The sequence below is a fragment of the Cinclus cinclus genome, chromosome 10 (assembly GCF_963662255.1).
Source record: "Cinclus cinclus chromosome 10, bCinCin1.1, whole genome shotgun sequence".
NCBI classification, from domain to species: domain Eukaryota; kingdom Metazoa; phylum Chordata; class Aves; order Passeriformes; family Cinclidae; genus Cinclus; species Cinclus cinclus.
Window position 1 is genome coordinate 24,935,413 of NC_085055.1, and position 9,447 is coordinate 24,944,859.

Below are 9,447 nucleotides of genomic sequence, written 5' to 3' on the forward strand. Positions count from 1 at the left end.
TATTTTAAGTCCAGCCAGACTTAGGGCTGCCAATCAAAGGGTCACATTTGCCTTCAAAGGCTGCTGTGCTGTGAGGGATTTCCTGATGCTAAGCACCCTGGCTTAGCTGCCCCTGGCTGTGGCGGGCAGGGACCAATCCCGCCGACATATCAAATTCCCAGCAGCTCAGTGCTCTTGTCTGGGGGATACAAAAAAAATATTTGCCTTAATCCCATTTTCCAAGGGCTGGTGTGGCCTCCCAGTGCAGGAGATGCTCTCCAGAAGGTCCCATCCCTGGGGACCCTTGCTGGTCTCTCCAGCAGTGCCCCTGCACTTCAGTGAGGACACCAGAGGTGCTGGGGACTGTGTGGTGCTTCCATGATCCTGCTCTCTCCAGAGGAGGGTTTTGAGCAGCCAGCACAAGGGGAAGGGGATGGAGGAGTCCCTGCATGGGTGCCCTTGCAAAGGGGCAAGCTCAGCCTGAGGCAGCTGCAGCACCCACAGAGCAGCCAGGGCAGGGATCTCCCCCACACCTCCCATCTCCTCCCATCACCTCGCCAGAGATTTTACAATTACTTTTATGAGTTTCCCCAAGGGAATGAAAAGATTAAGGCATGAATAACAAAACCAGAGGCATGTGGAGTCTGGCCATGGCACAGGGACCAGCCCAGGCTCCCACCTGCACAAGGGGGGCTGCTTTGATGCCTGCAGCACACGGGAACTCCCATTTGGATTACTGGAGACCATTTTCTCCAGGAATTTCGCCACACCTTGTGCTCGCACCGTGCTATCCACCATTGCAAACCTGACCCCAGGCATGAGCACATCTCACCTTGTCTGCCCAGGGATTACCACCTTTTCTCAGCTCACACTGCAGTGAGTAGCAGTGGCTGTTCATAGGGAGAAAAGATGTTTTCAGAGTTGAGTTTTGGCACCCCACACCCTCCCCAATAGAGGGGAATTCTGGATTCTGATCTGGTTCCAAAGTCTACACAACCAATCCCTTTACCAGAGCCACAATCGCCCAGCTGCCTACAACAACACAGTCTGTGTGTGAAATCCACGTTTCTGGTTGGTATCAAATCCATGTTAGAGGAACAGACAGTTGCAGAGAAGGAGTGAAGTGTCTCTGGAGGAGACACAGCATAGGCAGACCAGGGTGAGACCAGGAAACTCCATGTTGGTCTCTTGGAAATACCTCATTTCACATGTAACTTTGGCATGGATGACCACCAAACCTGCTTTGAGGGGTCAAAAATAATACGTGTAACAACACACCTGTGAGAAAAACAGGTACAGGAATGAACTGCCATCGACAAAGACTTCCCTGTGCACTTTGTGCTCCACTTGGGAGCTACCTGCTCTGAGAGTCTCCACATTCCAACCTCAGAAATCAGAAACACCTGCCAAAGTTCTGAGCACTGGCAGCCCTTTCCAAGCTGGGATTGGAGAGGTGCAAACGCTCCAACCCAGCTGCCCATGCCTGCAGGGATGGCTCAGGGTGGGCAGGGTATGCAACACCTCCCTGCTGGTGTCTGAAAGCAGAGTGCAGCCAGGGCTCACCCACAGCTGTGGCAGCTGGGCAGAGCATTGCAGGCTGCTGTGACAATCTGTATTCTGGGAACAACACCCACAGGAACACTCTGGGGACTGTCCCAGCTGGTGGAAATGGGGCAGCTCCTGCAATTACCCTTGACACAGGAGCAAGAGGATGCCAGCCAGCATCTGCCCTGTGTTTGTACAGCACCACAATTCAACAGCTGCCGAGTGCCCCCCTGCACCCCAGACCTCCTGGAAGGTAAATGTATGGATACAGGAGAGCCCCAAATTCTCAGCAGCCAGGGCACATACCCAATGGCATTGCCGGGCTCTGGAAAGGACAGGCACAGGGATTTGAAACAAGCTCCCTAGGATAGAGCTACCAAAACACTTGTGTTGTGGAATAAGGACTTTACAATCTAAAATTAGAATTTAAAATTACAAAGTGGTATGTTTTGTTTCCAGCTGGTATACCTGGGGGGTATTTCTACTATACATGTATACCTGGTTAGGACAGGTTTCAGGTTTAAACACACATAGATTTCACTAACTTACACTTCCTTGCTTGCCTATTCTCACCCTTTCTCCATCTCTTTGTGATTCATATTATAATTAGTCTTTTGCAGGGGTCTTCCGATGAAGTAAAGACTATTTTTTTAGGTGCCTGCTACTTGACTTCATTTCTGGGTAGGCGCACTGGAGGTTTGGCTAGTTCTCAGGTTAGCTTGTCTTGGCTAAAACTAGGAGTCTGTTTTTTTTCTGGTTTCTCAATCTACAGGTTCTGTTTTATCGATTCTCCATAATATTTAAGTTTTGCTTTACTGAGTTTTCATAATATACTACTTATTTTTATGGCCTTTACTTAGCAACTAAATTTTTATGTGTTTTGTTACAAGTTGTTTTTACTTAACAAGCCACATTCTTATATATTTTATTATAAGTTGTTTCTCTACATTTAGAAAGTTGCTAAACAAGCTATGTATTTCTGTCTTCCCTTTTACTTACTTATTAGTAAGTACATTATATGCTTCTAAAATTTCGAATGCTTTGTATTGTATGCGTTTCTTGTATCAAACTGTTGCCCACAGGTATTTTCTTCTCTAAAAGCTGCATCTCCTCCTTCTTTCCTTCAAGTAAGTGTGTTATTGCAAAAGCTTAGTGAAACTCTGAAATCACACTTGAATGAGCTCTAGGAAACAAGGCCACAACTTAGAAACAAATGCTGATTGCCAGAGCAGTGGAAGCCTCTAGCAGGCAGAACAAAGCCAAATTGCAGCCCAGGTGAGCTGCTCTGGGGCAGTGTGGGCACACACAGCCCTGGCTGGTGCCTGTACAGAGCAGGAGCTGCTGTGGGTGCTGGAGGGGTTGCATGCAGATGTTAATCCAGTGTCTGATCTGGAGAAATGAGACACACAGTAATTCAGTGATCAGTTCCCCTCCCATCCTCCTTTGCATCCTGCATCAGGTGTGAGAGGCAGTCTTGCCAAGCACCAGACCCTTTCCTGGTTTCAGATGATCGAGGGACCAGCAGCACAGTGACATTTTTAAAAAACGAGCAATGGAGAGAAATGGTCCAGGTTTGCTCAGAGCAGATGGATTCTGCCAAGTTACAGCACACAGCACTTAATCAAAAAAGCCATTCTAAATTTAGTGAACTAGGCTCAGACCAGGTAAAACTGCCAAAATACAGCTCCCTAGGAGGTGTGACAGACACTGCCCAGGTTTCCATAGGACAACAGCTAATTTAAAGCCAGAACTCGCACACAAAAATACCAGGATCTGCTGATTTCAGTGGATACCTTCAGAGCAGTTTCAGGACACTTATTTCACCAAGAAGAACTGAAGGGTGAAACCATCCAGGCATCCATGATGGTGTGGGGTTCCCTGCTGCTGGAACCCCGATGTTGGCAGCAGTGCCCTGACCTGAGCACAGCAAAGCACTAAATGCTCCCACTTTGAAGCCAAGCTAAGAAAGCAGCTCATCTGTTGGCTTTTATTGAGCTGCTATTATTTGTGTGCTAAATTCCAGGTGGGAAACCTAACAGCAGACAGGCCAGGAGTGCCTGACTCGTGGTAAAGTTCAGGTGCAATTTGTAGCCCATAATGAAGAACTCTCTGGAGTTCCATCCTGGGGTCACTGCTGAGTCACAGGGTTTGGGTGGTGCAAATACAAAAACTGGCAGTATTTGTCACCTTTGGGGAGAAGATGGATTTTTAGCCCAGATCTGGAGATGGTAATTCGCTAAAATTTATTAAAAACCAGCCAGGTTTATTCCTGTTAACAGCTGGCTTGGCTGTTGACATCGTTGAATGGGGTGTTGGTTGCAAGCAGGAGGAGTTGTGCAGTTTTGCCTTCCAGATGGAACTCAGCAACACAGACTCTCCATACCCATCCCCTCTCCACCTCACCCCAGAGGCTGGAAGGAAGAAAGAATAAGGGAAGGGGATGTACACAAAGGAATGTTGTGGAAGGAAAAGTACAGGAGCAGTGTACTTTGGTGGGTAGGGCACAGAAGGGCTGGGTCATTCCTACATCTGCCAGCTGTTTGCTGTGTGACTTTAGGGGAAGCCGTGTCATTTCTCCACCTAACTCTTCCAGTCTGCACAAGTATTTAGATGACAGTGTTTGCAAATTAAAGAACAAAACTGCTATACATAACGGGCCTACTCAAGCCCAGGTAACCTGTGTGTGCTGTGTTCAGAAAATACACTGTTTTCTTTGGCCTCAGCTGTGACACACATGTAAAGCCCAAAGGTGTGCATTGGTCTGTGATCCTGGTAATGTTACACCACTGCAGTGTACAGTGTAGCTGAGAACAGCACCCAAACAGGATGGAGAGCCTAAAACTCCCCCACACTACACCAAGAAGCAGGTGATCAGCCAGCAATCACGCAGGCTGTACAGTTTGGGTCTGCCTGTATGTCTCTATCAGGCAGTGACCTTAGGGGCAGGTACCCCTGGAGGTTTTTCAACAGCAGAGGCAGAACCTGGCACAACAAATCAGTCACCAGCTCAGATTTGGCAGTGTGGTGAGATGGCAGCTGGGACACTCCTGGGCAGGTGTACACCTCTGAAGTAATGAACACAGGAAAGACACTCAGACCCCACCGTTCCTAAGACAGACTGTGCATTGCCTGGGTCTCTTAGGGCACTGATCCACCCAGACCAACACTACCTGCACTGACATACCCCCAGAAGAGCTGGGCATGTGTCATTGCTTTGCTGGAGCAAAGGCTGGGTGAAGCAGCAGGGAGTGCAGGGGGTGCCTGAAGGCAGCCAGGAGAGAGTGTGCGCTCAAGCAGCTCAGCCAAAACAGATCAACGGGCGCTAAATGGGAGGGGCCCATGGAGAGCCAGGGTACACAGAAAGCTGCTGAAAGGAATGGAATGGGTGAGTGAGCAGCTTTCCCCAAGATCCGGTGTGAATCAGGCTGAAGCAGCCCCAGCCAGACGCACCATCTGCTCAGAGCATTCCACAAGGACATCGCGGTCGACGGTGTCGGAACCGGCAGACAGATCAAGGGGTGTTAATGCAGAACATATCCCTGAGCCAGCTGCCAGGGAGAGATCGTGGAAGACCTTCCAAAGGGCTGTCCAAGGACCATGCCTCCTGCTTGAGCCAGACTGGAATTTATCAGTGGCATCGTGTACGCAGAGGTGCGACTGCCACGAGAATGCAATGGCTCTCCAGAGGGGAAAGAATGACAGGATGGACAGACAGCAGCTGACAAGTCACCCAACAAAAGAGATGGCTGCTGTGAGACAGGAGATGGGCCATCCCATTTCACTGCTCTAACAAAGCAATCAAGCTGTACAGAAGCCCTGGCAGAGGATATGGTTTCACAAGGATCATTGGTACACTTGCAAGCAGAAGGCCATTCAGTCAGATGATAAGGGTAGCAATGAATTCACAACACATTTCTGAAAGTTCACCTACTTGGAGTGATCTCCAGGGAGTCCCCACAAGATGCAGGATATGACCAATACAAACACATGGCTCATGAGCAGCTCAGGATCCAGGGGTGTTGTCCTGTCTCTGGAAGGTGCAGCTTGCCTCTGCTTTTCTTTTCTGGGGTTTTCTCTTTGCTCCTCTGCATGCTCCACACACCAGGTTGGTTTTCTGAGGTAAAGGGCAAAACAGAGGGACCTGTAATACAAACCCAGTTCCTGAAGGATTTAGAAAGCAAACAGGCATTAATGGGGAAGGTTGGAATTATACCTCTTTTCTTTATGGGATGGTTATATCAGCAACAGCATGGATAATGCCTGAAACAGGCAGCTCATGACATGTTTGCTGTATCTTAGGAGTAAGATGAGTCAGTGCAAGAAAAACAAACAAACAAACAAAAAAGCAAGGGCTGGAAGCCAACTAAGGGCTAATTAGCACTGAACAGCATTTGCCAGAAGAGTCCCTGCTGAGCTACAGCTTCTGCTGGCAAAGGGAGCCGTCAGTCTGTCCAGACAAATCACATCCCACAACAGCTCCCAGCAGCAGAGGGCCAGGAGGGCTCTCGTGGGGACACCTCCACAGCACCCAGCAGGGCCACGTGCCCTTTCCTCCTCACTCCCCTGACACAAGGCCATGTTGTAAAAACACTTAGGCTGGAGAAATGCAGTTCACTGCAGGACAAACCTCTTGTGGCAACCTGGATTTTAAGGAAGAAACGTGGAAATTTTGCAGGTGTTCCTGGCCAAGTTGAAGTGTCATGAGCTGTCTTGCAGCAGAGCCAGGGGACACTGAGAGGGCTCAGTGCCACCGAGTGCAGCCCTGCAGAAGGGTTCAGCTGCACAACATCTTCATGCTTGGCTTGTTCAGCTGATCTCATTCATGTACAGAAACCAGGCAGGCCATGGGAAATGCAGTGTATTTACTGTGCTTGAGGTGCGTTTTAAAAACCTGATTCCAACAGCATTAAAATTAAATAACTTGGCAGAGAGCCTATAAAAAGAGACTGTATTTCAAGATTTACCAAGATGGTTCATACAATTATGCTGACAGTAAAATGCTGAACTTAATTATGACTTCAGGAGTGATGGCGTATTTGTGATGATTATTTTCAAGATCTGCAGATAACAGGACATGGATAAACTGCTGGGTTCCCTGGGCTCTCTTTTTTACTCTCTTCCCCTTCTCTTCCATGAGGAAAAAATCCTGCCACCAGCCTCAGTCAATCCTCTCCCAGTAATGTTCAACTTCCCCAGATAAATTTAACAAAGGAACAAGGAAGAAAAAAAACTATGAGGAAATGAAGTTCATGTAAATTCTTTCAACATGGGCATCTGGGCTGAAGTGAGAGGTCCTGCAAGGGGGGGTTTTCCTTCTGCTGCGATGCAGAGCCACGAAGGATGGCCACAAAGGAGAGAGGATCCAACCAGACAACACAAAGCCACAGGGAATCAAGCTTCACCATTCCCACAGAAGCTCTGTAGGAGGCAAGTGCAGGAGAAGACTTTCTCCTGGAGGCTCACAGTACATCACAAAATACATTAAAGATAGTTTCATGCCATCCGTCCTCTCTTTCACTGGCTACTTGTGTCACACAGATGCTAAGGACAGTATTGTTACCACCTCAGGATCTTCTGCACACACTGCGCCAGGCCTGCTCCTGCCAGAAAACCTTGCCTTGCTTCTATTCCAAAATCCTGAGTGGGTTCAAACAAAATTCCAGCCACCCTGGCCTGCTAGAATAGCTCTCTCTCCTCACACCCACTTCCTGGTCAGGGGGAAAAAGTAACTCCTTTCCACATCTATTCCCTTTCCTGGACTAATAATCTTCATATTGAGACCTTACTGCCCTGGGAAACTGGAGCAGTCTCCATCTAGATCTGGGTTACTGTGTCAAATGAAAGTCACCAGGTACTTTGATCCACACATTCTTGAAAATTCTGACAGTGTGGTGGCAGTCGTACCAGAGTGAGCAGAGTGACTGAAAAGCCTTTTTGGAAGGGACCTGTGGAGGTCTCTAGTGCAAACCTCCCTGCAGCACAGCCATTGCCAACAGCAGGTCAGGGTGTCTGTAGCTGTATCTGACTGAGCCTCAAAAGCCTTATGGGAGGGAGATTCCCTGACCTCTCTGGGCAGCCTGTCCCAGTGCTGCACCAACCCTGGGTTGGAGAGAGGGTTTCCCAACACCTGATCTGAAGCTTGCAAGCTGCATTGTGTGACCCCTTGGTTTGTGAGCTGTCGCTGATGGGAAGGAAGAACCTGACTCCACCAACCCTGTAACTGCACTTTAGCAGCTGTGGGAGGTTGCCAGATTCCCCTCATCCCCCTCCTGACCAGACTAAACAAGCCCTCTTTCCCCAGGTCCTGACCATGTCGGTAGCTCCCTGCTGGACCCCTTCCTTCCCCCACCACCCTTCTCACCCTGGGCTCCCAGAACTGGATGTTCCTGCAGCTGTCATTGCACAAACCCAGAGTCCTGCTCACAGTCCAGCACTCAGCACTTTGGGAGCTGTGAAGCAGCCTGATGCTGGGCAGTCTCACATGGATAAATCTAGCCAGCAGGATCATGGAAGAGGTGTTGCAGTGACCTACTGAGCAGTCCGGGGTGAAAACAGCTTTCAATAATTCACAGCAGTGAGCAGTAGTGAGCTGCTCAGTATAAAACACATGGGTCCAGGGCGCCAGGCTGCTGCACAGGGATGGCCATCTGCTACAAATACTGAGTGAAGTTTGTCCTGCCCTCCCCAGGGACTCACCACACACCACCATGGGGCTCATCTTGCCTTGGGGGTCCTCGGGTAATGCCTCTGTCTGGAGAAGGAGCAGGAAACACTGATTTGGAAGCTTTCAAGATCGCTTCCTCCTTCACATGAATTCTGTGCAGATAACATTATTGACACAACAAAGAGGCAGAACACACTTGAGTAAATCATTCAGTTGCCCTCCCCACATGGGCCCGAACTCAAACATTGTAAAGCCTTTTCCTGGGACCCAACACAAACAGAATAAAAGCAGCCTTGTAGCCAGGACATGAAACCAGAGTTCCCCTCTCTTAACCCCTAACCCAGAGTCTGCATTCCCCTTCCCTCTTTGCTTTCACAATCCCAAGAGGTGGGTTTGTCTGGCCTAAAATGAAAAACTGAAAGCAAGTTTCCTGCTTGATGCCAGACAGGGCTTCCTGAGAGACCCCCAATAGCAGTGCTGCCCACGAGCCCTGTGCGTGCCCACCCTCACAACATGGGTCTAGATCCAGGATGGATGAGCTCCTGTCTGAAGCCTTAAATCAGCCCCAGGGGTTAGGAGGGTTTCATACACACCCACACAGGATCTTCTGACAATTTCCAGATGGCTTCTTGCTAAGAATATGGATTTCTTAGGTCTCCCTTTCAAGAGACTTAGCTCTCAGGCACTATGTTTAGATGGTTGGTGTTTAGGTTCCTTCTCAGAACTCAACTCTTTCTGCTTTTAACTCTTCTATAAAAAGCAATAAGAAATAAATGAATACATAAAAATCAAAAGAGTCATCATAATATAGGAACTTTACCTAGAAGGGAAAATCCTAGAAAACAGGGAGGATTCCAGGAGAGGTGACTGGGTCAGCATAGCTGTGGGGAGATGCTGAAGGAAACCACATGCTGCAGCACTTGCAGGACCTGCTAAACACAACTCACATTAAGAGCCAAGAGAAACTCATGACAGCTTCTTCTGCCTGCACTTTGGACTACATTAATCACCAAAGAGTTTCCCCAAAGAGCATCACATGCTTTTGGCAGTATAGAGAACACTAAGGAATATGTGAGTATCAGCTGTTTGAGAAAAAGCAGCAAAAGAGCAGAACTAGAACCTCCATGCTGCATCTGTCTGATCCAGCTCCAGAGGGTGCAGAGCTGTTTGGGAGAGATGGAAGGAAGAAAGCTGAGAACCCTAAGGCATTCAGGATGCTGTAGGATGCTACCAGGCAGAAACACCCTCAGAAGTGATCC